Source organism: Saccopteryx bilineata, chromosome 3, assembly GCF_036850765.1.
Source record: "Saccopteryx bilineata isolate mSacBil1 chromosome 3, mSacBil1_pri_phased_curated, whole genome shotgun sequence".
Classification (NCBI taxonomy): domain Eukaryota; kingdom Metazoa; phylum Chordata; class Mammalia; order Chiroptera; family Emballonuridae; genus Saccopteryx; species Saccopteryx bilineata.
Window position 1 is genome coordinate 293,997,203 of NC_089492.1, and position 27,245 is coordinate 294,024,447.

General features: G+C 43.9%; 1 non-coding gene and 2 pseudogenes across 1 annotated transcript; 2 read left to right on the forward strand and 1 right to left on the reverse strand.

Moving 5' to 3' along the window:
* Positions 1-2,487: 2,487 nt before the first annotated feature.
* On the forward strand, positions 2,488-26,854 carry LOC136330102 (zinc finger protein 211-like; annotated as a pseudogene).
* TRNAG-GCC (transfer RNA glycine (anticodon GCC)) lies at positions 4,614-4,689 on the forward strand. Its single transcript has one exon. It is a non-coding gene; the product is annotated as a tRNA-Gly (tRNA).
* Positions 11,636-11,735, reverse strand: LOC136332518 (U2 spliceosomal RNA; annotated as a pseudogene).
* Positions 26,855-27,245: the final 391 nt, after the last annotated feature.

Genomic DNA, 27,245 nt, shown 5'->3' on the forward strand with positions numbered 1-27,245 from the left:
TTTTTATGGTTGCCCATATCCGCCCAGGATAGCCTTTCAGATTCTGTGGCCGTGATGTGGAGCCTGGATGCCATGAGTTTTAGGAGACTCGGAAATCAATTTGAAGTGTTGGTAGGTGTCAGAACAACAGTTCCTTCTGAAAACATAGGACATTTTTTTCTTGTTTAGTAGGACTGCCAGTATTGGTGAAAGATAATTTTTGAAAGTGTTGCCAAGGGCCATGTGTCCACTTTTTTTTTTTATTCAGTGAGAGAAGGGGAGGCAGAGAGACTCTTGCATGCACCCTGACAGGGGTCACCTGGCAAAATCACAGAGGGGTGATGCTTTGCCCATTTGGGATATTGCTCCATTGCTCAGTAACTTCACTGTGCTTAGTATCTCAGCCAGATGCAATGGAGCCTTCCTCAGCTACCAGGGCCAACTCACTGTACTCGAGCCATGCCTGCAAGATGAAGAGAGAGAGAAGCAATAGAGGGAGAGGTGGAGAAGCAGATGGGTGCTTCTGTTGAGCGCCCTAACTAGGAATCGAACCTTGGACATCAACATGCCAGGCTGACGCTTTACCTCTGAGCCTACTGAGAAGGGCATCATGTGTCATAATGACTACACTTTTATGGCTAATGGTCACTTGGTTGCAGGACCATAGGGATTAAAGAGGAACCCCTGATTGCTACAGAAGCACTGGCCTAATAGGGGTTGTAGGAGTCCCAATCTAGGCACAGGCTAGATGGAATGTGACTCTTCTCAATGTGCGTCCAGAAATGTTTCTGTGGAAACTGCAGGATCAGCGTGTACACAAACTGTATGGTTTCTTGCCATGTTTATCTTCTGTGGCTGAAGTCATTGTCATTGAAAATAAACCAATGGCTTTGTAAATTTTTGTGCCTTATCAAATGTACCCAGGCAGGAAGCTAAGATAAAAGTATCTGTTATCTACAGATATGTTTGGTTTTTTTATACCTCGACCGCATTTTTATTGATTGAAAAACAGTCCTTTATTATTTGGGTTTTTTTATGTCACTAAGGAAAGACTGACCCTTCAGAGGGTATGAGAATACGAATAAAGGATAGTTACCAAATATATTTTCCAAATATTATTGGGCAAATTGTTTTATATTTAGCCTCAACATATGTGTGAACTACAATGTGGCATTTGTTATCAGAGCCTTCACACTGTACAGAGGCCTTATGAGTGTAGTGAATGTGCAAAATCCTTTATTAGAAAATCTAACCTTCATCGTCATGAGAGAGTTGACACTAGAGAAAGGCCTTATGGATGCAGTGAATGTGGGAAATCTTAGTAACTGCCTTTCAATTTCATCAGAGATTTTACAATGCAGAAAGGCTTTATGAGTGCAGTGAATGTGGGAAATCTTATTTCAGTAATTGTACCTTTCGATTTCATCAGAGTTCACAGTGGAGAAAGGCCTTACAAGTGCAGTGAGTGTGGGAAATCTTTTATCAGGCCTCTCACCTTTCTTCTCATCAGCGCACTCACAAGGAAAAAGGGCCTCATCTGTGCCGTAAATGTGAAAAATCTTTTACCTCTAAAAATGGTCTTCATGAGAGAATTCACATTGTAGAAAGGTTTTATGGTTGCAGTGAATGTGGGAAAAGTTTTATCTCTAACACTTGTCTTTATTGTCATCAGAGAAGTCACACTAGAGAGAGGCTGTATGGGTGCAGTACATGTGGGAAATCGTATTTCCACGTTTCATCTATCTAAGCACATGAGAGCTCACGTCGGACATTCTTACATGGGTAGAAAATGTACAATTTTTTTATTGACTTTGAGGACCATGGGTATGTATTAAATGTCATACAGTCTAACATTAATGTTAGAGAGATTCTCCAAGAGTTTTAGCTATGTGCCTAACCAGGTGGTGGTCCAGTGGATAAAGCATCAGACTGGGATGTGGAGCACCCAGGTTCGAGACCCCGAGGTTATCAGCTTGAGCACGACATAAGCAAAGCTCACCAGCTTGAACCCCAGGTCGCTGGCTTGAGCAAGGGGTTACTCAGTCTGCTGAAGGCCCTCGGTCAAGGCACATATGAGAAAGCAATCAATGAACAACTAAGGTGTCGCAACAAAAAACTGATAATTGATGCTTCTCATTTCACTCCATTCCTGTCTGTCTGTCCCTATCCATCCCTCTCTCTCTCACTCTGTCTCTGTTAAAAAAAAAAAAAAAGTTTTAGTTATGTGGAAATCATGTATGTCTTGTTTATGTTGCATTTTATAACCTTCACAAGGCTCTTGCCAGATATATGTCCTTACAAATGTCAGTATTGAGTTCTTCCACATGCACTACCCCCTAAGAGATTGCCGCACTTTACATCTGTCACCATCCTACTGTCTTTGAGGAAGCTGACCATCCTTCGATTTCCTGAAGGAAATTGGAAGCAGTCTGAGCCCTATGAGATCTGTATTAGCATCACTCTAGTTGAGGTGCAGTAAATGTGGCATTTTTTTTTTTTTTACTAGCGATGCACTTCATTATCATTAGAGAGTTCGCACTGGAGAAAGGCCTTATGACTGCAGTGAATGTGGGAAATCTTTTTCCAGTAGCAGTGGCCTTTCATATCATCAGGGAGTTCACAAAGGAGAAAGGTCCAATGAGTTCGGTGAATGTAGGAAATCCTTTATCACAAAAACTTCTGTTTATCGTCATCAGAGAGTTCACACTGGAGAATGATCTTTTCAGTGCAGTGAATGTGGGAAATCTTTTCCCTTCAATTTTCAGCTAAGCACATGACAGTTCACATTAGAGGACAATCTTAGATGTATTGAAAATGTATAGTTTTTAATGTTAACAGTGTAGGTAACTTTTATTTGTCTTATTTTAATTTTCTGCACCCAAATGTCAATGGTATGGAGATTTTCCATATGTTTTACTTAGGTGGGAAGCACATGTGTCTATGTTGTACTTTCTAAGGTGTCCAGGGCTCTTGCCAGATTCATGTCTTTGCAAATTTCTGTGGCCAAAGTTATTTCACCTGTACCATCTAGCAGGTGTCCACTGTTTACATCAGCCACCATCCTAATATCTTTAGAGAAGCTGATTTTTTCCTCTGATTTGCTGGAGAAAATTATAGGTACTGTGAGCTGTTAGGGGATCAGCATTTCTTTAACTCTGATAAGTTTGACATGGACCTGACTTGGTGTTGACCTGAGAGATCATCATCTGTGTTCAGTTGGCAGCTTGCAGAGGGACTGCTTTTTCAGGGACCTGGTTTCCCTGAATATCTGTGATGTGTATTTCCAATGTTGAAGTCACCAATGCAAGAAATGCCACAGCCTTGTGCCATGGTTTTTTAATATAATGAAGACCCTTTTGCTTGAGTACTCTTTAATTTTGGATGTTTAATTTACTGTGTCATAATAAGTAGGTTATAAGTAGATTTTGGCTCTAGGGTGTTTAACAACTAGAGTTTAACAACTTTTAATGGGTCTCAAACTTTCTCTGCCTTCAAAGGAAGGCACAGTGTGGTGCTGAAATTAGCTTTTGCCAAACTTTTATTCTTGCCCATATTCTCCTAGGATAAACTGCCAGATTCTGTGGCCCTGATGTGGAGCCTGGATTCCATGAGTTTTAAGAGACTCAGAGATCACTTTGAAGTGTTGGTAGGTGTTGCAACATCACTTGCTTCTGGGAACACATAATATTTTTTCTTGTTTACATGGACTGCCAGTATTGGTGAAAGAAATTATTTTTGAAAGTATTGCAAAGGGCTGTGTGTATGTCTTTTTTTTTAATTGACTGAGAAAAGGAGAAACAGAGAACAGACTCCTGCATGCTCCATGACCTGGATGCACCTGGCAATTTTAGCTGTTTCCTTTTTTTTTTTTTTTTACAGACAGAGAGAGAGAGCGGGATAGACAGGGACAGACAGACAGGAATGGAGAGATGAGAAGCATCAATCATTAGTTTCTCATTGCGACACTTTAGTTGTTCATTGATTGCTTTCTCATATATGCCTTGACCGCCGGCCTTCAGCAGACTGAGTGACCCCTTGCTCAAGCCAGTGACCTTGGGCTCAAGCCGGTGAGCTTTTGCTCAAACCAGATGAGCCTGCGCTCAAGCTGGCGACCTCGGGGTCTCGAACCTGGATCCTTCCGCATCCCAGTCCACGCTCTATCCACTGGATCCTTCCGCATCCCAGTCCACGCTCTATCCACTGCGCCACCGCCTGGTCAGTGCACCTGGCAATTTTATTAAGAAGCGATACTCTGCCCATTTGTGACATTGCTACATTGCTCAGCAACTGAGCTTATCTTAGTGCCTGAGGCAGATGCTATGGAGCATTCCTCAGGAACAGGGCCAACTCACTTTATTTGAGCCATGGCTGCAGGAGTGGGCGAGGGAGAGAGAGAGAGACAGAGAGAGAGACAGAGAGAGAAACAAGAGGAGGAGTGGTAGAGAATCTGATGAGTGCTTCTCCTGTGTGCCTTGACCGGGAATTGAACCAGGGACATCAACATGCTCGGTTGATTCTCTACCACTAAGCCAACTGAACAGGGTTCTGTGTGTGCTAATGCCTGCAATTCCATGGCTAATATTTTCACACAAATATAACTTATTATGCTTCAAAATGGAATTTATTCATTTTTAGCCCTGGCCAGTTGGCTCAGTGGTAGAGCATCGGCCTGCCATGCAGGAGTCCCGGGTTCGATTCCCGGCCAGGGCACACAAGAGAAGCGCCCATCTGCTTCTCCACCCTTCCCCCTCTTCTTCCTCTCTGTCTCTCTTCCCCTCCCGCAGCCAAAGCTCCACTGGAGCAAAGTTTGCCCGGGCGCTGAGGATGGCTCTGTGGCCTCTGCCTCAGGCGCTAGAATGGCTCTGATTGTGGCAGAATGACGCCCCAAGATGGACAGAGCATCGCCCCCTAGTGGGCATGCTGGGTGGATCCCAGTCGGGTGCATGCAGGAGTCTGTCTGACTGCCTCCCCGTTTCCAGCTTCAGAAAAATACAAAAATAAAAATAAAATATTCATTTTTTTCAAGTGATATAAGATAAACACTCATTTTATGTTTACATTATGCATCTTAGCTTTTTCATTTGAAATGTTTGTCCTACATTAGTTTGTTATATTTGTCTTATGTATCATGGTGTAACAAAGTCAATTGTTTAGTAAAATATTCCAGATTCTCCGATGTGAACATGCATAGCTTGATTGTGATGTGTTCATTTGACCTTCACAGATAACACGTTTTCATAAACATGAAGGCAAAACCCTCCACCTGCAACATGATTGTAACTCAGTGAAGGCTCAAGATGATGGTTTCATTTTTTGGAAATAAGTATTTAAATCAAATTATGAACATTATTATATTTGACAAAATGCTTAGGCACACTTAGTAGACTATAATACTGTAGCATGTGAACATAAATTTTATATGCACTGGGGAACCAACAAATTAGTATGACTAAATTTATTGCCATTATTCACTTGGTTACACTGGAACAAAACCCGCATTGTCTCAGGAAAGCTCATAATTGCATTTCTTTGATGTCCTCAACATGTACCTCATTGTTTGTTATAAACTAGGGGCAGAGGCATCATATCAAATATAGGTTGGCTGTACCACACTGTTGAATATGCAGAGCTGAGACTTCTGATAGCATAAGGATGAGATGCTTATTATTAGCTTGTGTTTTGTGACATTAAGTTTGCATAATGGGCCCAACTGAGGCAGTGCACATAATGTTAGGTTTTTTTAATCAATTTCCCACAGTGACATTTTGCTTGAAGAGGCCACATACCAGATGGCCTGATAAACAAGAAACAGGACAGGTGCCTGACATCATAAAGAGCAGATCCTGAAGAAAGACATGCAAGAACATCTGCTAAAGTAAGTCACACATGCACGCCACACATAACCATGTCCTAGAAATAGGCCCTGGCCAGTTGACTCAATGGATAGAGCATCAACCTTGAGTATGAACATCCCTGGTTTGATTTTTCATCACACATTAGAAATGACCATCGGCTTCTCTTCTCCTCTCTCTTTCCCTCTTGCAGCCAATGCCTCAGTTCATTCAAGTATCAGCTCCAGGCCCTGAGGATTGCTGGATTGATTTGAGAAATAGCCCCAGATGGAGGTTGCTGGGTGAAATCTCAGTAGGTGCACATGTGGGAGTCTGTTCTATTCTCTCTCTTTACTTAGAAAAAGTATTACCTCTACTAGGGTGCATTAGAAGCACTTAATATTTTTGGTGATTTTGGGGGTGTATGCTCCAATATCCACACTGGGCAGGCCAGAAACTGAGAACAAGGCCCATGCTCCAGGCTGGAAGCCAGATCTGTTCTTAACCTTCTATATCTATCTGTCTCTTAACTTTTTTTATCTTTAAACAAAGCAGGATTAATATCTGAACCCTTAACTCCATCTGACCACTCATTTTTTGGGTGAGCCCACACTCTCTTTGTTCAATATTTACAGTATTTCTTATAAAATTTAACTACACTGGCTTTTGCAGTTGTCTTGTCTGAGTCATTTCTCCCAAAGAACACAAGACTGAGGGCTAAGCATTGAGATCCACTTTTGGAACGACCCTGGCCTGAGTGAACGGACAGTACAACTCTTCTAAGGGTTTTTTATCCGATGTCATGTTTATCCACTGGAATTTTATCTGTTGTGCCAGCTGTCATTGAGGTTATTTGGTTGAAGTAATTGGTTGATGGTCATTGGTTAAATCCATGACTTTTTGTACTTTTTTAGACATTCCTGTATTTTATGTATTTTTATCAGGACATCTGCATTTATTACATAGAAGTTATCTGTAGAGAAGAAAAATTTTAAATTTATATTTGTTTACTCTAAAGCTAAGGTGACCAATTGTCCTCCTCCAGAGAGGACAGGTTTTTTTTGTAAGTTATGTCCTCCCTTGAAAAGTGTCCTTCTACATGTCCTTTTTTTTTATATTGGAAGACTAATCTGTAAATGTTCATAATTGATTGATGCAGAGTCTATCCATTGCATGTGATGTGATGTATTCATATTTAATGAGTGTGAGGTGGTCAGCAATGGGGGACAGTCACATGAAGAACACAGACCTGGGAACTTGGCTAGAACCACCCACATCCATAAATGCCAAAAGAAACTTCCCAGGAGCCCTTTGGAAAAAAACGACTGTCCATCAGCCAGTGAGATTTCACCACGTCATATTAGCTCGACCATCTTAGAGACCCTTTAAATATCCCCAGCGCGGGTCACCCTATGCGACTTCCCTGGCCTCTGTCCTTGGGGCCAGGGAACCTCGTCGGGTGGGATGTGCTCTGTACTCAAGAAAGCCTTTGCTCTTTTACACTTTGTGGCTCTGCTCCCTTTCTTCTTCCTCGGTGGGGAAAAATACCTTACATTTGGTGCCAAAAACCTGAGAGGAGTTTGAAGTTCGCAAGGACCGTTCCTCTCCCTTTCCCCTCCGAGAAAGAACCAGGACCTCCGACCTTCCACCCACTTCGGTGCACAGTGCAGTAAGTCTCCTGCCTCCAGCCTCCACTTGGTTCTTTCCAGTGAGACTCCCTGTTTGAAACCGCAGCTTTGTCAGTGACCTCTTTCCATTCTGAGTGCATGTGTGCCCGTGGAGACGTCCCGAGCACATCCACTTTCCCTATCCATCCAGTAGCCAGAGCTTGAGTTGTGAGAAGCCAATTCTCAACTCTGACCACTCTGAGAACTGAGGGTGACCATGGGGGCAAAGGCATCCAAACCTGACTAAAACACCCTAGGGTGCCTTATCCGGAATCTCTCAAACATTGATCCTACCCTAAAAAAGAATAAACTAATCTTCTTCTTCAGCATAGCCTGGCCACAATACCTACTGGATAACCAGACCAGGTGGCCTCAGGAAGGGACTTTTGATTTTAAGACCCTTACTGATTTACAGACTATTGCCAAGAGGCTGGAAAATGGTTGGAAATCCCTCATATTCAGGGCTTCTGGCATCTGCGCTCTCATCCTAATCTTTGCGCCAGTTGCTCTACAACGCAGGTCCTCTTGGCCAGAGAAACCTCAGCTAAAGCCTCTGCTCCAGGTCTCTTCTCCTTTGCCGACTCCCCTGAGGAATGCTCTTCCCCTTCTGCATAACTCCCTTGACTCCCTCGATCCCATCAAACTCCTCCCTTCTATTCACTAGATCCTGTTTCTCAGCCTGCAAATGCTGGTCTCTCTCTCTCTCCTCCCGTTAGCTCTTACATCCGATCCCACTCGGGGCCACAAGAGGGAGCCAACCTCCTATGCCCTCTCTGTGAGGTGGCCAGAGCAGAAAAAGTTGTTTGAGTTCATGTACCTTTCTTTCCCTTTGATCTGTCTGCAATCAAAAAGCATTTAGGCTCCTACTCTTCTAATCCTACCAACTATACCAAGGAATTCCAATATCGCACTCAGGCATATGACCTCACTTGGCATGATCTCTATATTATTATGTCTTCTACCCTTACCCCCGATGAACGGGATTGAATCCTGATGGCGATGCAAGCTCATGCAGATAAAGTCCATGCTTCAAACACTCAAATGCCAGTGGGCCAAGCAGCGGTCCCTGAAACGGACCCAAACTGTAATTACCAGATGGAACAAACAGGTAGGAGACGACGAGACCAAATGATTGAATGTCTTATAGCTGGCATGCAGGATGCAGCACAAAAGGTAGTTAACTATGACAAGTTAAGGGAAATTACTCAAGGACCTGAGGAAAATCGGCTCTCTTCTTAAATCACCTCACTGACACTATGGTCCTCCACACTCATTTAGACCCTACTTCCAGTGCTGGGGCCACTGTATTGCCTACTCACTTTATTTCCCAATTGGCCCCAGACATTCATTCAGAGGAAACAAAAAGGCAGAGGAGGGCCCCTAAACCCCTATCTGACACCTGATGAACATGGCATTTAAAGTTTTTAACAGTCGAGAGGAACAGGCCGAGGCTGATCGCCAGGCCTGCATGCAGCAGAAGGTAACACTCCAAACCCAAGCTCTTGTGGCTGTTAATCCAAATTCGGAGGGACCTGAAATATGGAAGACAGGAACAAGGTCCGTCGTTTACACATCAAAGCTTTATTGTCTAGCTTGGCCAAGCGGCGGGAACTCCGACAGAAATCTGATGGAGAGTGCGCCAGCCCTTTGTTCTACTTAGTTTTTATAGTTTTGTAAGTGGGAAGTACAGAAGTAAAAATTGCAATTAGGAGCCCCTTACCGCTATTGGTTATAGTCATATGTCCTTTAACATGATAGGACCACGTTCAATTTGCAAACCATACATCATTTTGGAGAAAACAAAATTTACAAGTCAACACAATGGTAGAAAGATGTCTCTTTACATATTAAAAGCTTTCCTATATTATCTAGTGTTTATCTGCTATCTCTCTGTCCAGAGTCACACGCATTTGCATAGGAGAGGTAGTTTCAGTGGGGACAAATGCCTGCAAATGGCTCATTGCTATTAGAAAAGGTTTATTTTGGCTTTTCTCTTCCTGCACCTGGCTAGCCACAGGTGTGGTGGAATGTCTGGGAATCCATGTTTTCCTCCCATTGCATTTACAATACAATGCCAAGGGCCATCCTGGTTATGCCAGTCACACAGTACAGAGACTATTCTCACAATTTCTCTGCACACCTTAACCCAAATTAATAAAATGTTCTCCAAGCCTCCTAAAATATTAATATTAATTCTGTAGCCTTTGGTACTTTACAACACCTGCGGGTGAAATGGCTCAGTGGCTCCTCAGTGGCAGCTCTAAGGTCGGCAGAGCAACAGGGGCAAGGCACAGAATGTGTTTGACCTAAGTCCAGGCCACAAAGAGGATCTCCACCAGGAGCTTGCTTGAAGTATGGCAAGAAGAGTCATTGGTCCCAGCAGTGCCCCTGTCCAAGGCCACCCACTAAACCCTGCCCTAATTGCAAGCAGCCCAGTCACTGGCAAAGCGACTGCCCCCTTGGACAGCAGGCTCAACTTTAATGTCTTTACGTGGAGGACAGGCCACTCAGATGGGAGGCCAAGCTAGCCAGGCGGGCCCATTGTTTGAACTTCTAGGCCTCATGGACAGCTGATAGGGTCTGGGCTCGGAGACCCCCATCACTCTCTATCTGAGCCATGGGTGGTGTAATATGTAGTGGGTAAATCCATATCATTTCTTGTGGACACGGGGGCTTCCTTCTCTGTTTTGCCATCACACTCTGGACCTCTAGTTCCCTCACAGGTCTCGGTTATGGGAGTGGATGGGACTCCTTTTCCTCTTTGCACACCACTCCTGGCATACAGTTTTGCCTCAAGTATGCTGGCTTCTACCCATCTCTGGCTCACCAAAAGGCTGGACCCTGCAGATCCCCCTATTATTTCTCTCTTTTTTTATTTTTTATTATTTATTTATTTATTTATTTTAATTTTTCTGAAGCTGGAAATGAGGAGGCAGTCAGACTCCCGCATGCGACTGACCGGGATCCACCAGGCACGCCCATGAGGGGGCGATGCTCTGCCCATCCGGGGCGTCACTCTGTCACGACCAGAGCCACTCTAGTGCCTGGGGCAGAGGCCAAGGAGCCATCCCCAGCGCCCGGGCCATCTTTTTGCTCCAATAGAGCCTCGGCTGCAGGAGGGGAAGAGAGAGACAGAGAGGAAGGAGGGGGGGTGGAGAAGCAGATGGGCACCTCTCCTGTGTGCCCTGGCCAGGAATCGAACCCGGGACTTCCGCACGCCAGGCCGACACTCTACCACTGAGCCAACCGGCCAGGGCCTCTCTCTTTTTTTAAATCCTTACAGAACTACATCCAAGAAGTGTCTCCAGTCATGGCCAAACAGATGTTCCTCCTGACACCCCTCAAAACCACCACCTTCCGATCTCCCCCTCCCTACGATGCCCCTAATCAGCAGGAAGTAGCCAGACAAATAAGTGGAGCCCTAAGTAACACAAAAGATCCAAATGTGGGGTAGTCAGCAATGGGGGACGGTCACGTGAAGAACCCAGACCCGGGAACTTGGCTAGAACCGCCCACATTCATAAATGCCAAAAGAAACTTCCCAGGAGCCCTTTGGAAAAAAACAACTGTCCATCAGCCAGTGAGATTTCACCACGTTATATTAGCTCGACCACCCTAGAGACCCTTTAAATATCCCACACGCAGGTCACCCTATGTGACTTCCCTGGCCTCTGTCCTTGGGGCCAGGGAACCTTGTCGGGCAGAATGCACTCTGTACTCAAGAAAGCCTTTGCTCTTTTACACTTTGTGGCTCTGGTTCCTTCCTTCTTCCTCGGTGGGGAAAAATACCTTACAATGAGTACTTTGTTCTTACAGTAATTATTAAAAATTAATAGGCATGTAAGCATAATTACATTATAAAATATTATAAATGTTTTTATTATGCACCTAGCATTATAGTATATTATTGTTGCAATGAATAAAATGTTTCTTTTATTTACAATATTGTTTTCTTCAATTTATTTTTTTTTTCTTCAATTCATTTTTATCCTCCATTTCATTGTAAAAAAGTTGGTCACCTTACTAAAGCGCAGTCTGTGCATCAAAGCAAGGAAAGAGCTTGATAACCACGCTTTTTCTGGCCATTTTTTTTTTCTGTTTGTACAGAGGCAGAGAGAGACAGAGAGAGGGAAAGAGGCACAGACAGGCATGAAGGGAGAGAGATGAGAAGCATCAGTTCTTTGTTGTAGGAGTTTAGTTGTTAAGCTGATAAGAACAGATACTACACTTGATCTTAGCCAAAAGGCCGAGAAGCGATGGGACTTTAGTTGTTCTTTGCTTGCTTTCTCATATGTGCCTTGACTGGAAGGCTATAGCCGACCAAGTGACCCTTGCTCAAACCAGATGAGCCAGCACTCAAGCTGGCGACCTCGGGGTTTCAAACCTATGTTCTCCGTGTCCTAGTCTGGCATTCTATCCACTGTGCAACTGCCTGGTCAAGCTTTCCAGCCATTTTCAAAACGTCGTTTGAACAGAGACACTTGAATTTCCCAGCAATTCACCTGGGGAGTCTTGGCTGAGAGATATGTGAATTCCAAACTGCCCTCTTGATATTCCGCTTATCTTTCAGACCTCACTCTTACTGGACTATCGCCCCTGAGGCAGAAGAATTCCAGAAGGCTGATCGACGTGCCTTAAGAAGGAACATTCCAGAAAGCTGAAATCCTAAAACCATAAAAAGGGAACATACCAGTACTTTTGACTCAGTATCCCCTCAGGCTCTCCCAAACGCAATGAAATTTGCCTCATAGTCTGTAACCGGTGCCCTTCTCCCTGGAGAAGTGCCTGGCAGGGTTCCTTTCTTCCTTTCAATAAAGCCTGTTACTCGGGTCTTTTTGGACTCCCATGAATTCCAACATTTGGTGGCGAAACTCGGGGCGGGGTACCAGTTGCCTGGATGATTCCTCTTTGCTGTTGAAAGGAAGCCTAGACAAGCAATTATAGGTTGATTGGCCAGTGATCTGTCCCTGTCCTAAACCCCTGCCGAACCAGAAGGTAAGGAGTTTCTCCCTTCCCTCTCCCAGCTGGCTTTAATTCGACCCATAAGTCTCTAATCCATCATCAGATGGCTTTCTTCGGTCAGACTCACATTTTGAGGGGTTTGCCATTTTTCTGTCCCGGGGACAGCAAATTCCAAAAGTCTAAGTGCTTAGACAAATCCCTCCACATTCTCTTTGAGCTCCTTCTTAAGTGGTGACGACCCTCTAAGCAGGACGACTCCACATTCCCAGGAGAGCTTTCTCCTTTGAGATTGTGATTGGAGGTGAGGATGCCCTCTCTAGATCACTAATCTCCACATTGGGCTCTTTGGAGTCAAAGCCGTCTGACCAAACCCCTGCCTTCTACTCATTTTCTTTTGCCATACTGCCTGGCCACAATATAAACTAGACAATGATTCCCATTGGCCTGAAAACAGGATATTCGATTACAATATTCTGAGAGACCTTGACAACTTTTACCACCAGACTGGGAAAGGCTTCTGAAATTTTTTACATGCAGGCTTCCTTCTACCTTTCCTCTTGTCCTTAATTTCTGTGCCTCCTGTTCTACACGCAGGCCATTTTTGGCCAAAGATACCTACCTAAAACCTCCACTCCTAATATTTCCATCTCTGCGGACTCCCAACCCTCTCTCCCTCCTACACGACCCCTGAGGCACCCCTTTCTCGGGACCCCTCTCTGGTTCCTCTGCAAATCTCTTTCGCTCAAATATCTAACCTCCAGAAGCCCCCTCCCTTCACAGGATCCTGTTTCTCATTCACCTGCAAATACCATTCTCTCTTTCTCCTCCCCTGCTGGCCAGGGGCCACTCCCTTCTCCACAGTACAGATGGACAGCTCTGTCTCTTTTTCTTCTTTGACCTATCCTCCCATCCCACTGGCTTTGGCTGTCATTTTTTTCTTCTTCAACCCATCCTTACCCCTCCTAAGAGACTGACTGTGCCTTCCACTACCCTTCATTCTCTCTCCTCTCTTCAGAGCACTAAATCTTTTTAACATCTCTGACCACGTGGCACCACCAACAACTTAATCTCCTCCTCCTCCTCCTGCAGATTCTGACCCTCCTTCTTTCCATCCAGCTGCCCACACATTCCATCCGTCTGCTTTATCTCTTCCTCTCCAATATGCTGGCAACTCCCTGCCATCTCAAAAACTTAAAAAGCAGAATTGTATATTAAGCTATGTGAGTAAGTAATCCGTCTTGTCTCTTTGTTTGTCAGAAAATATTTCTAGTATAATTTCAATTGAAACAAGTAAAGCGTGCTCATTCAAATTCCTTAATTCACTGACCAGGCGGTGGTGCAGTGGATAGAGTGTCAGACTGGGATGTGGAGGACCCAGGTTCAAGACCCCAAGGTTGCCAGCTTGAGCGTGGGCTCATCTGGTTTGAGCAAGCCTCACCAGCTTGAGCCCAAGGTCACTGGCTCAAGCAAAGGGTCACTCACTCTGCTATAGCCCCCAGTCAAGGCACATATGAGAAATCAATCAATGAACAACTAAGGAACCGCAATGAAGAATTGATGTTTCTCATCTCTTCCTGTCTGTCTGGCCCTATCTGTCCCTCTCTCTGTCTCTGCCAAAAATAAAAAATAAAATAAAAATAAAAAGTATATTTCTAAAAAAATTCCTTAATTCATAATTTGTAAAGTCTTTGTTTAATGTGTAACTGTGTCTGTTTCTAAGGCCTTAAACCAATAATTATTCGCCTCTTAAACCAGGCTTACTCATCCTCATGAATTCTCCCTGCAATACCCCCATCCTTCCTGTTCGAAAACCTTCAGGGGCTTATCGCCTCATACAAGCCTTACACCTAATCAGTGAGGCAAAAATTCCCCTCATCCAGTAGTCACTAATCTCTACAAATTACTGTCACACATTCCCTCAAACACCACTCATTCCACAATCCTAGCCTCAAGAATGCCTTCTTTACCATTCCTCTACACCCTGACTCTTACTTTCTGTTTGCATTCACCTGGACTGACCTGGACACTAATGCAGCCCAGCAATTTATGTGGACTGTCTTACCCCAGGGGTTCAAAAACAGCCCACACCTGTTTGGGCAGGCACTAGCTCAGGATTTAGCAGCATGCAATCTCAAAACTAGTACTCTCTTACAATATGTACACAATCTACTCCTCTGCAGCCCCTCCCTACCTGCCTCAAGGAGACACACAGCCATTCTTCTTCTTCTTTTTTTTTTTAATGGCTGAATAGTATACCATGGTGTATATGTGCCACATCTTCTTTATCCAGTCTTCTATTTTTTTTTACAGTGATTAAAGCCTTTAAGCAAACTCTTGGCCAATACAGCAAGAATCCATAAAAGAGTAGTGTCCTTAACAAGTTCACCAAGTCCAAGTTGGCCCCAACACCATGCCAAGTCCCTGAGAAATGCAACCCAACCCCAGTTCAGTCTGTTAGGAGCTGTCCCAAGGAGCAGGAGTCCAGGAAAAGTCCACATCCAGGAAAAGTCTGCATGGCACTGGAATTGTTGTCACAATTATATACTTTGCAGCTCACGTCCAAGTCCCAATGACCGCTGCTTCTAGCTGGTAATGATTCAGGTAGACTGGAAAAGCCATCTGCAGTATGTGTGGAGATGGAGCTTCTGTTCTCCTCTGCCTGGAGAGATGAGACCAGATTGCTTTTCCCTGGAGCTCTGTGACTGTGGCTTGGTAAAGAGAACCTCGGGATACACTAAGCTGGGTGGCAAAGGTAGATTCATAATAGACGTTGGAAAAAGGGGGAAAGAGAGCTCTAAATTAGGAGTAGGTCCCAGCCTGAAATATGAGTGGGGCATTGAGGTAGGAGGAATAAAGGAAACACTATATATTAAACAAAGCAGCAGAAAATAGGACTATCAACACCACAACAGAGATCTTCGAGGGAAGAATAAAAAACCTGACTATTCAGGCAAGACATAGTTAAATGGCCCTTGTGCAAATGAGATCAGTTTATCTGCTTCCTGGAAGAAATACCGTAGGCTCATCCACAGTGTCGTACGTAGATGGGGCTGACGGTCCTGGGCACCTTCAGCCTTCAGTGGCAAACCCCAGCATTCTGGGCAAGGTTAGGTCATAGGTGGCTGGAGCAGGGCTGGAAGAGACTGAACCCTCCCTTAGAGAACAGCCACTCTTCTTAACTTCCTCATTGTGAAGTGATATCACGTCTTCTCTACTAAGGCTCAACTTTACTCTTAGTCCATAGTATATCTAGGCATCACCTTTACCCCCACCACCTGAGGTCTCACCCTATTTCAAATTCAGACCCTCTGCAGTCTCCAACCACCTACCACCACAAATCAAATCTTTTCTAGCCTGACCAGGCGGTGGCGTAGTGGATAGAGCATCAGACTGGGATGCTAAAGACTCAGGTTCGAGACCCCGAGGTCTCCAGCTTGAGCGCAGGCTCATCTGGTTTCAGCAAAAGCTCACCAGCTTGGGCCCAAGGTCGCTGGCTCAAGCAAGGGGTTACTCGGTCTGCTGAAGGCCCGTAGTCAAGGCACATATGAGAAAGCAGTCAATGAACAACTAAGGTGTCACAACGTGCAACGAAAAACTAATGATTGATGCTTCTCATCTCTCTGTTCCTGTCTGTCTGTCCCTGTTTATCCCTCACTCTGACTCTCTCTCTCTCTGTAAAAAAATAAAAATAAATGAAATAAAATAATAAAAAATAAATAAATAAATAATCTTTCCCTGTCCTCTCCTTGAGTCCTGGGAAACCTTAAACAAAGAAATCACATGCCCATTGCTTAGATATTGTAAAAGTATATATATAACTTGTGAGAAAATCAACTTCAGGGAGCCGGTGTTTTGGAGCTACAAGGCCTACCTGCTCCACTAGTTTTAATAAATTCTCCTTTCATTATTAAGTTATCTGAGTGACTATGCTCCATCAGGTCACTTCCTGCTGCACCTGATCCTTTGCCGTCTGGGGGAAAGCAGTTTTCTGCTTTTCCCTTGGCTTTCTTTTGGTTTTTCTCTCTTGGGGAGACTCCAATAAAGAGAATGACCCACTATCCTCGGACTGCACTGTTTCTTTACCGTCTGACTAAATTCAGCAAGAAACCTGTATGTGAATGGTCACGACAGTGGCAACCCTTGGCCTTACAAGCAGTCAGTCATGCCTAGACTGGGAGGCAGAGGCCTATACTTTCATTCTTAGGGCCCTTGTTTGATAAGGTACCAAAAAGCTGCAAAATTAATATTGATATTTTTGAAGGAAAGGTCAGGTTTTCTGTCTCGTCCTTTCCTTGGGGAAGGGAGGGAGAAGAATGTGGAAGCTTCCTGACTTACAAGGATGATGGGTTATTTAGTTTTAACTATAGAATAAAGGTTGTCTGAGGAACTTCTTTTCTTTTTCAATAAGAGACAGAATTTACATACCACTCTATGTTCATTTTGGCTCTTCCTCCCTTCCTGGATTCCTGAGAGTAACATACCTCTAAAAAAAGGAGGGGAAATAGACACTAAAAGATTTGTAAATGTCCTCAATAGTATTACCTTAAAAGTTTTAATGTTTTTGTGAATCCCCTAAACAAATTTTGTAAACTTATTAATAATTATGTCATAATATCATGCTCCCCCCAGCCTGTATGTAATCAAGAACATATAACCAGCCTCTGAAATATATTTTACACACAAAATTTGGGTCTGCAATGTCCTATGTTAGTCATAGACAGCTGGCATATTAAATAAATCTCCTCCTTTAATAAAACCCTTCAAAATTCACCTAGACTTAATGTCTTTACATAAACTCGAAAAAGTGAGTTATGGGTACTTTACAACACTTGGAACCATAGAAGGTTGTGAACAGAGGAACATGGGTTTTCAAGGTGTCTTAAATCTTGCTGAGAGAGAGAACAGACTGCAATGGGGTAATGAGGACAGTGAGGCCCGGGAGTCGAGACCTTGTCCAAGGTCACAGAGCTGGGAAGAGGCAGCACTGAAGACTGAGTCCCAGAGAAAAGACAGTTTGCTGGAGGTCAGCAGACTCCAGAACTGGTTAGGAAGTAGTGATTGTGTCTTCCCACAGGTTCCAAAGGTGGAAAAACCACTCTTATAAATGAGACAAGTCAGGACAGGGTGACAGCAATTCTCTCTGGTCCTGACACCACCTTGTAGTGTCTCAGATGCTTGTGCCTCTGCAAAGATCAAAGGAGGATGAAAACACCCAACAACTTGATGAAGGAAGTAGGATTTATTTAGCATATGCAGCTACATGACCCCAAAATAGAAAACAAAACACGTGCTCCCTGAAGTTAGATTTATTACATATTATATACCTTTACAGAAGGGGTTGGGAACCTATGGCTCGTGAGCCAGATGTGGCTCTTTTGATGGCTGCATCTGGCTCGCAGACAAATCTTTAATTAAAAAAAATAACGTTAAAAATATAAAACATTCATTCATTTCCTACCGCTCATGTTCATGGTTACGGGTGGCTAGAGACAATCACAGCTGTCCTGCCGGACAACACCAAATTTTAAAATTATTTTTATTTATTCATTTTAGAGAAGAGAGAGAGAGAGAGAAAGGGGGGAGGAGCAGGAAGCATCAACTACCATATGTGCCTTGACCAGGCAAGCCCAGGGTTTTGAACCGGTGACCTCAGCATTCCAGGTCAACGCTTTATCCACTGTGCCACCACAGGTCAGGCCTGCAACACCAAGTTTTTATTGGATAATGCATAATGTACATGGGTCATTGTGAGGTCAGGAAGTAAACTACCCTCCTTTTAATCAAGTAGTCAGCTAGCTAATTGCAGAAACCCTTTTGATGAAGAAGATGGCTAAAAGAAAAAAAGATGAGAAGTGTCATACTTTTCAGCAGGAATGGACAGAGAAATTCACCTTTGTGGAGAGATCAGGTTCTGCAGTGTATCTAATATGCAATGATAAAATTGCATCGATGAAACGGTCAAATATAAAGCGGCACTTCAACACACGCCATACTACACTTGCATCAAAATATCCAGCTGAGGACAGCAGGAAGAAAGCCTGTCAAGAGCTACTGTGCAGAGTGCAAGCTAGTCAGCAGCAACTCCATGTTGGACCCAACAAGGTGACTAGAATTCGGCTAGCTTTACTGGTGCTTTAGCAGTTGTGAGAAATGGAAAGCCATTCACAGATGGGGAGTATGCCAAAACATTCATGCTCAATGTTGTCAATGAACTTTTTGATGACTTTTCGGATAAAGACAAGATAATCAAATGAATAAAAGACATGCCTCTGTTGGCAAGAACTGTTCACGATTGTACCATCATGATGGCAAATCAAATTGAGGCAACACAAGTGAAGGACATAAATGCAGCACCATTCTTTTCTCTCGCTTTGGATGAGCCAACAGATGTAAGCCATTTATCCCAGTTCAGCGTGATTGCACGGTATGCTGTCGGTGACACACTACGTAAGGAAAGTCTTGCTGTTTTGCCTATGAAAGAGACAACAAGAGGGGAGGATTTATTCAAGTCTTTCATTGAGTTCGCTAAGGAAAAAAATCTACCGATGGATAAACTTATTTCGGTGTGTACTGATGGTGCTCTGTGCATGGTGGGGAAAAACAGAGGATTCGTAGCACTTCTTCATGAACATGAAAAGAAACCCATCCTAAGTTTTCACTGTATCCTACATCAGGAGGCACTTTGTGCTCAGATGTGTGGTGAGCAGCTTGGTGAGGTGATGTTACTGGTCATTCAGGCGGTCAACTTTATTGTTGCCCAGGCTTTAAATGATCGCTAGTTTAAAACACTGCTGGATGAAGCTGGGAATAATTATCCTGGTCTGCTTATGTATGGCAATATGCATTGCTTGTCAAGAGGGGAGGTGCTCAGCCATTTCGTGGCTTGTCTGAGCGAAATCTGGACTTTTCTTGAAATGAAAAACGTCAAGCATCCTGATTTAGCTAACACTGAGTGGCTCCTGAAGTTCTACTATCTCGTGGACATGACTGAACATCTGAACCAGCTCAATGTGAAAATGCAAGGCGTTGGAAATACAGTCTTATCCCTTCAACAAGCAGTGTTTGCATTTGAAAACAAGCTGAAACTCTTCATCGCAGACATTGAAACAGGTCATTTACTACACTTTGGGGAGAGTTTAAAGATGCCTGCATAGCAAGTAACCCTGCTCAACATCTTGATCTCCAGCAGCTAGCGGGCTTCACATCTAATCTCCTGCAGTCAATCAAAGTGCGTTTTGGAGAATTTCGTGAGCACACTTACCTTTTTAAGTTCATCACCCATCCACATGAGTGTGCAGTGGACAGTGCTGACCTGAGTTACATCCCCGGTGTCTCCATCAGGGATTTTGAGCTACAAGCTGCTGACCTGAAGGCCTCAGACACATGGGTGAATAAGTTCAAGTCACTGAATGAAGATTTGGAAAGACTTGCACGACAGCAAGCAGAGTTGGCAAGCAAACACAAGTGGGGAGAAATGAAAAAACTTTAGCCTGTGGACCAGCTGATTATCAAAACTTGGAACGTGCTTCCCATCACATACTACACACTGCAGCATGTGAGTATTGCTGTACTGACAATGTTTGGCTCTATGTATGCATGTGAGCAGTCTTTCTCACATCTAAAGAACATTAAGACCAACCTATGATCACATTTAACAGATGGAAATCTCAACGCCTACATGAAGCTTAACCTCACCACTTATCAACTAGACTACAAAGCCATCAGCAAAACCATGCAGCACCAGAAGTCTCATTAATGGTAAGAAGTACTTTATTCATCATTGGTTAGTGTAAAGCCAGAAGCCAGGGCCAGGGCCACCACAGCATCCCGGCCCATGCAGGTTCGCATTGGATTCGGAAAGTCGGTAAAGAAACAATGGAGCCAAAAACTAATGGGCTGTCATCTTTAATTCTAGCTTGCATCCAGTGGGCAAGTAAAAATACATACTGGACTCCAAAACCCACTCACATTCAGTGCTCACAAAGCCACTGACTTATCCGAGTTTCCTAGAATCAAAGGTTTCTAGCTCACCAGACTTATTCACCTCTGTTCCCCATCTCCTTCCTTATCCCAGATACAAACTCTACACAAACTGGCATCTCACTCAGCACTCCGCCATCTTGGCTGCTTCTCCTGGCCTCCTCCACGTGGCCTCCTTCTGCTCTCTGCTCTGCTCTCTCTGCTCTCTCATACTAATCATCCCAGGAACCAAGAGAGCAAGCTCTCGTTCTGCCCCCATTTATATTGTAGCTTCACAACCTCTAATCCAATATACAAAATAAGGAAGTCTCTAATACAAAGTCACTTACTTCTCTGAGGCATGATTGGATTGTACCACCCCACATCAAAAAGAGTGAGAGCCTGACCTGTGGTGGCGCAGTGGATAAAGTGTCGACCTGGAAATGCTGAGGTCGCCGGTTCGAAACCCTGGGCTTGCCTGGTCAAGGCACATATGGGAGTTGATGCTTCCAGCTCCTCCCCCCTGTCTCTCTCTCCTCTCTCTCTCTCTCTCTCTCTCTCTCCTCTCTAAAGTGAATAAATAAAAAAGTAAAAAAAAAAAAAAAAAAAAAAAGAGTGAGAAAGGCTTAATCCCAAAACAAAGCCCCATGCCCACAGAGACACACATTAATATCACCTGGGCAACGGCCTCCACATGGGCAGCGCCACTTTAACAAAGTGAGCATAATACATTTTATCTGCCCAACAGTTAGCAACAGCATAACAAAGTTATTAAAAAGAATTTAGAGACTTATTGTACTTTGAAAGTGTTGGTCTTACATAAAATGCACACATTTAGCCTGACCAGGCGGTGGCGCAGTGGATAGAGCATCGGACTGGGATGCAGAGGACCCAGGTTCGAGACCCCAAGATCGCCAGCTTGAGCGTGGGCTCATCTAGTTTGAGCAAAAATCCCGCCAGCTTGAACCCAAGGTCGCTGGCTCCAGCAAGGGATTATTCGGACTGCTGAAGGCCCGCGGTCAAGAGAAAGCAATCAATGAACAACTAAGGTGTTGCAATGCACAATGAAAAACTAATGATCGATGCTTCTCATCTCTCTCTGTTCCTGTCTATCTGTCCCTGTCTATCCCTCTCTCTGACTCACTCTCTGTCTCTGTAAAAAACAAACAAACAAACAAAAAAAACCGCACACATTTACTTATACTTAGTGTTAAACATATTGTATGGCTGTAAGGCCAGGAGCCGTCATCGTGACCATTCACATGCAGGTTCCCATTGGATTCGGGCAGACGATAAAGAAATGGCGGAGTCAGAGGATGGGGGGCCATCCTATTTATTGGTGTCTCACCAAGACAGGCAAACCACAAAAGAAGACAAGGGAAAAGCAGAAAACCAGCTCTTCCCATGAAGGGCAAGGGATCAGGGGAGCCCCTGCAATTGTGATAGCAGGAACTGTGTGTCTGAGCTCCTGGTCTGTCCCACTTTATAGTGTAGCAAACCAAAATCCCTTAATCCAATATACAAACAAGGAAGTCTCCGATACAAAGTCACTTATCCAAGGCATAATTGGATTTCTCATGATAGTGCACCACCCAGATCATACAATCAGTCAAGGGTGTGGGGAAAGCTTAGTCCCAAAACCAAACCTCAGGCTACAACAACCTGGCCTGCTTATAGCCTGTCCCCCACACCCATTATAAGTCACAAGCGAGCAAACATATATATCATGTTTACAAACTTATTTGACCAACAATGGCTCTCACGGAATTACATTTTAAAATATGTGGCGTTCATGGCTCTCTCAGCCAAAAACTTTCCAGACCCCTGCTTTATAGCTTGAGCTTTCATGTGACAAATGCTAGGTTTCTATGACTTCTTTGTTTGAAGGCCTACATGACTTTCATGTCTTAGGGAGGGGAAGGAGAGGAGGCCGAAGGGTCTGTCCTTGATAATCCTTTCATTCATTCTTCTTATTGGAGCTGCAATTTCCTTTCCAGGAACTGATAACAAGCAAATTCTGCACTTGTGTTTTTTTATTTTCTGGACTCTTCTGTCTGGCCTTGTTTGCTCAGTCAAGAACACTGAGGTCACAGGCTGGAGTGTAAGTCCCCAGGCATTGCAGGCCCCACCATTCTTCTGCTTTGTTCTGGTTTCTCCTTCCTCACCTCCAGACTGTTTTCTTGGTATTTTCTCAGTTCTTGGATGCAGAAATCCATGCAGTACCCCAAAGCCCTGTGTCCTGAGTACAGGCTATAGGTGAAATGACCGTGCCCCAACATTTGGTGATAAATGTAAACAGATCTGGAGGATAACCCAGGGAGAGTCGCCAGCATGTCAAAATGCTGTAGATGCCACTGAGTTGAGAACAGGTAGCACATATTTCCGTTTTTGTTCAAAACAAGGAGCAGGGAACTCTAGATTAAGACCTGTGAAATGGCAGAGTGACTGTGTTGCCATCTACAGTATTATGGAGATAATGGAGCATTTGCATAGGATAAAGGAGTGGGTCTCTGATAGATTTAACAGGCTCTATGTGGCTGCAGAGTGAAGAACAGATAATGGGGTTAAGGGAGGTGGCAGGAGCTCAGGAGAAGGCATGTGCTATAACCATAGTAGTGCTGATGAACCAGAGTTGTTGTCATGGTTCATTTTTTTGTTTTGTTTTGTGACAGACAGAGAGAGGGAGAGATGGGGACAGACAGACTGAAAGGGGGAGAGATGAGAAGCATCAATTCTTTGTTGTGGTACCTTAGTTGTTCATTAATTGCTTTTACATATATACCTGGACCTGGTCTATGGAGGGGGCTACAGCAGAGCGAGTGACCCCTTGCTCATGCCAGTGAACTTGGAGTCAAGCCAGCCACCGTGGGGTTATGTTTATGATCCTGCAATCAATCCAGCAACCCTGCGCTCAAGCCAGCAACCTTGGTGTTTCAAACATGAGTTCTCTGCATCCTAGTTCAGTGCTCTGTTTATTTGAGCACCGCCTGGTCACGTCCATAATTTCATTTGTTAAAAGTAGGGCAGAGTAGAGTTTTAGACACTGAATCTGAAGGATAGAAAGGGAAGAGTTGGGGACAACCCAGAGATTTGTGTTCTAACAGCTAAAGCAATGGATGCTCCATCAACTGCTGGGTAAAAAGTAGGTTAATTTTCCTTGGAAATATCAGAAGTGTTTTCTTGGCTGTTGTAAGAGTCTGAGAAGGTGTCAAGTGGGAAACTGGATACATGGGTCTACAAATCTGGGGAGGGATACAGGATGGAGATGTGCAAAAGCTGTGTTTATTTGTGTAACAGGGTGGAGTTGAGGTAGACATTCAGGAGGGAGTGCATATTTTGGGTGAAATGATCACAAAAACTTAGTGGTTTGTTGTTGTTGGGCAGATAAAATGTATTATGCTCACTTTGTTAAAGATGGCGCTGCCCACGTGGAGGCCGTTGCCCAAGTGATATTAATGTGTGTCTCTGTGGGCTGTGGGCAGGCAGGATCCTTGGAGCCTGGGGCTTGGTTTTGGGATTAAGCCTTTCCCACCCTTTTTTGATGTGGAGTGGTACAATCCCATCATGCCTCAGAGAAGCGACTTTGTATTAGAGACTTCCCTATTTTGTATATTGGATTAAAGGTTATGAATCTACACTATAAAGTAGGGGCAGAATGGGAGCTTGCACTCTCGGTTCCTGGGATTATTAGCATTAGAGGAGAGAGCAGAGCAGAAAGCAGAGAGAGGCCACATGGAGGAGGCCAGGAGAGGCAGCCAAGATGGCGGAGTGTTGAATGAGAAGCCAGTTAGTGCAGTTTGTGCAAGGAGAAGGAAGGAGATGGGGAACAGAGGTGAATAAGTCTGGTGAGCTAGAAACCTTTGATTCTAGGAAACTCGGATAAGTCAGTAGCTTTGTAAGCACTGAATGTGAGTGGGTTTTGGAGCCCAGTGTGTGTTTTTACTTGCCCACCAGGTGCAAGCTAGGATTAAAGATGAAGGTCCATCAGTTTTTGGCTCCGTTGTTTCTTTACCAACTGTCCGAATCCAATGCGAACCTGCATGGGCCGAGCTGCTGTGATAGTGGCCCTGGTCGTAGCTTCTGGCTTTACAGTTGTCTTGTCACCTGATTAGGGTTGCTCATCCTCACAAGCAGAGGTGAAGTAGAGAAGTGATAGTGGCATCAGAGTGGAAAGAATGTGATTCCCCCAGGTGCTCAAGGCTGGATGGGATGAGAGACATTGGTGGCTGTAGAGGTCAAGGGGTATATGAGATGAGATGATACTGAGGACAGGATTGTGCTTCACAGGAATTTTGCCTTGTGCTTTCCTGGGCTCTGGCTGGTTCTTTGCCTTGCTTGTGGCTAAGGTCTTAAGCAAATATGGTCATTCTTAGGTGGCATTGTGCCAGTTAATGGAGACCATGTCCTTGATTTTGTTGAGCAAAGTTTGAGTGGTGAGAAGAGCATTGTGGATTGTGAAGGGACAGCACATAACGTGCAGAGTGGAGAGGGGTCATTTCTTTGTGAAATTACCATTGGGATTCGGGTGACAAATATTGTACCAGTGATAAAAAGTAGACAAGGATCAGAGCCTCATTTAGAACTTTTCCTGAACTTGAGATCCCTCAGACTGGTTCAGTGTTTCAGAATCCTGCTTGAGTACATTAAGTGCTCTCTGGATACCATATATGAAATTTATGGGGGAGTTCACAGAGATCCCTGCGGTATAGAGCAGGAAGGTGGCAGAGCTGAAAGAGACTTTAGTTTCAAATATGCAAAGGAGGTAGAGATAGAATGCTGTGTACAGCTACACCATATCTGAGTTCCTGGTGTAAGAATTTAAGGATGAAGCATAACCTGTGTTTAACTATGGAATGGAAGCATAATGTGGGATTCCCAGTGGAATTCCTTGCAGGAAGGATGAGGCCCTGCAGGCATGGCCCCGAAATTAGATCAGTGGTTTTCAACTTTTTACACTTGGGGAATGGTAAAAATAGAATTATTGCTAATGCAGAAATCATCCTGATCATAAGCTAATTTGACTAATATCATTGTATCTGTAATATTTCTATATAACATCAGAGTGATTAACTTTCTCATGGTCCAACATGAAATTGCTAGTGAATTAATTCACAAACCAGCTGTTGAAAAATACTGGTTGGGTCTCATTTACCTGCCGTCCCTCTTAACCCAGCTATTGTTGCTGAGGGCAATAAGATTCAGTAACCAGACTGGGCTGTCTCTGAACTGGAGAGTCCTGGAGGGAGTTGTGCTTTGGGAAGATGTGTAAGGAGTAGGATTGTGGGTTCTCAGAAATATTGTTGTAATTTTATTTGTATTAATTCCTACAGGTTGGTGTGACTTTTGGAGATATTGCCCTCTACTTCTCCAGGAAGGAATGGTGCCTTCTTAATGAGGCTCAGAGACGCCTGTACCTGGATGTGATGCTGGAGAACTTTGAGTTTATATCCTCACTGGGTAAGAGCCTCACTGTCTTCAATGAGGTGGATTAGGATTTGCATTTCCCTGTGCCTTCTATCCCTGGAAGATTCATGTTTTCACATGTGCACTGCGGATGCTACTTGCTTTTGCAGTGTTCTGGGTACTTGCTGTCCTTGGTAGGGCTTGTTTGTTGGCACTTCCCTCTTCTCTTCCTGCAGCCCCAACACGTGATGTACTGAACTCTTATATTGGTGTTTACATCATATGGCTTAATATAATTGATTTTTATGGGTTTGAGCACATTCAGATTACTCCAGCACAAAAAGTCCTTCAAAATGCCTTTTGTGGAAGAAAAGTTGGTAGATCTAGCCTTTCTTTTTGTGTCTTATTGTATGCTTGCATGTTTCCTTGGTGAGGTCTGCATTACTAACTGACTTTTGGGGCCAACTAATAAGCAACTATTATTTCTTCAGAGTTTAACTTACATTTCTTGGAATTCATCCCATAGAATAATGCCTAACTGACAGATGTTCATTTATGTTGAAAAACCTTCTTTTCTATCATATCAGCATGTAATTCACCAGTATTTCCTTTTTTCAGGTTGCTGCTGTGGAGCAGAGGATGTGGAGACTCCCACTGAACAGAATGCTTCTGAAAGGGTGTCACAGGCAAAAGATCCAAATCTGGCTCTGTGTTCCCAGAAGAGCCACCGTTGTGAGAGTTGTGGCCTTGTTTCAGAGATATTTTCAACTTGGTTGAGCATCACGAATCACAGCTATTGAAATGTGGCACATGTGAAGAACTATTTTATTTCAATACAAAGTGTCAGGACCATGAGGATCGGTACATGAAAAAGAAGCATTTTGAAAGACATGTGGACAGGGTTTTAGTTGTGAAAGGTCACAAGTTCATGTGTCTCAGATGCTCTTTACCTTCCAGGAGGTAGAGCTAGACATCCTTACTGAATCCGAACATGTTCAAGAACAGGCTACACATACCAGGGAAAGGCCAGATGAAACCTCAGGGTCTCGATGACTTTTCATACCAGAAAAAATTACCATCAAACAATTCAAACAGGAGAAAGACCCTATGAGTGCAGTGCATGTGGAAAATCTTTTTCCAGTAGCAGTGACCTTTGATATCATCAAAGTATTCACACAGGAGAAGGGCCCTATAAGTGCAGTGAATGTAGAAAAATCTTTACCACAATTCATACTAGAGAAAGGCCTTTTGAGTGCAGTGAATGTGGGAAATCTTTTTATAGTAGTACTGGACTTTGTTATCATCAGAGTGTTCACACTGGATAATGGCCTTATAAGTGCAGTGTATGTGGAAAACCTTTTTCTATCAATTCTCACCTGTGTAAACACATTAAAGTTTACATTAGTGGACAATCTTAGAAGTATGAGAAATATACAGACTTTTT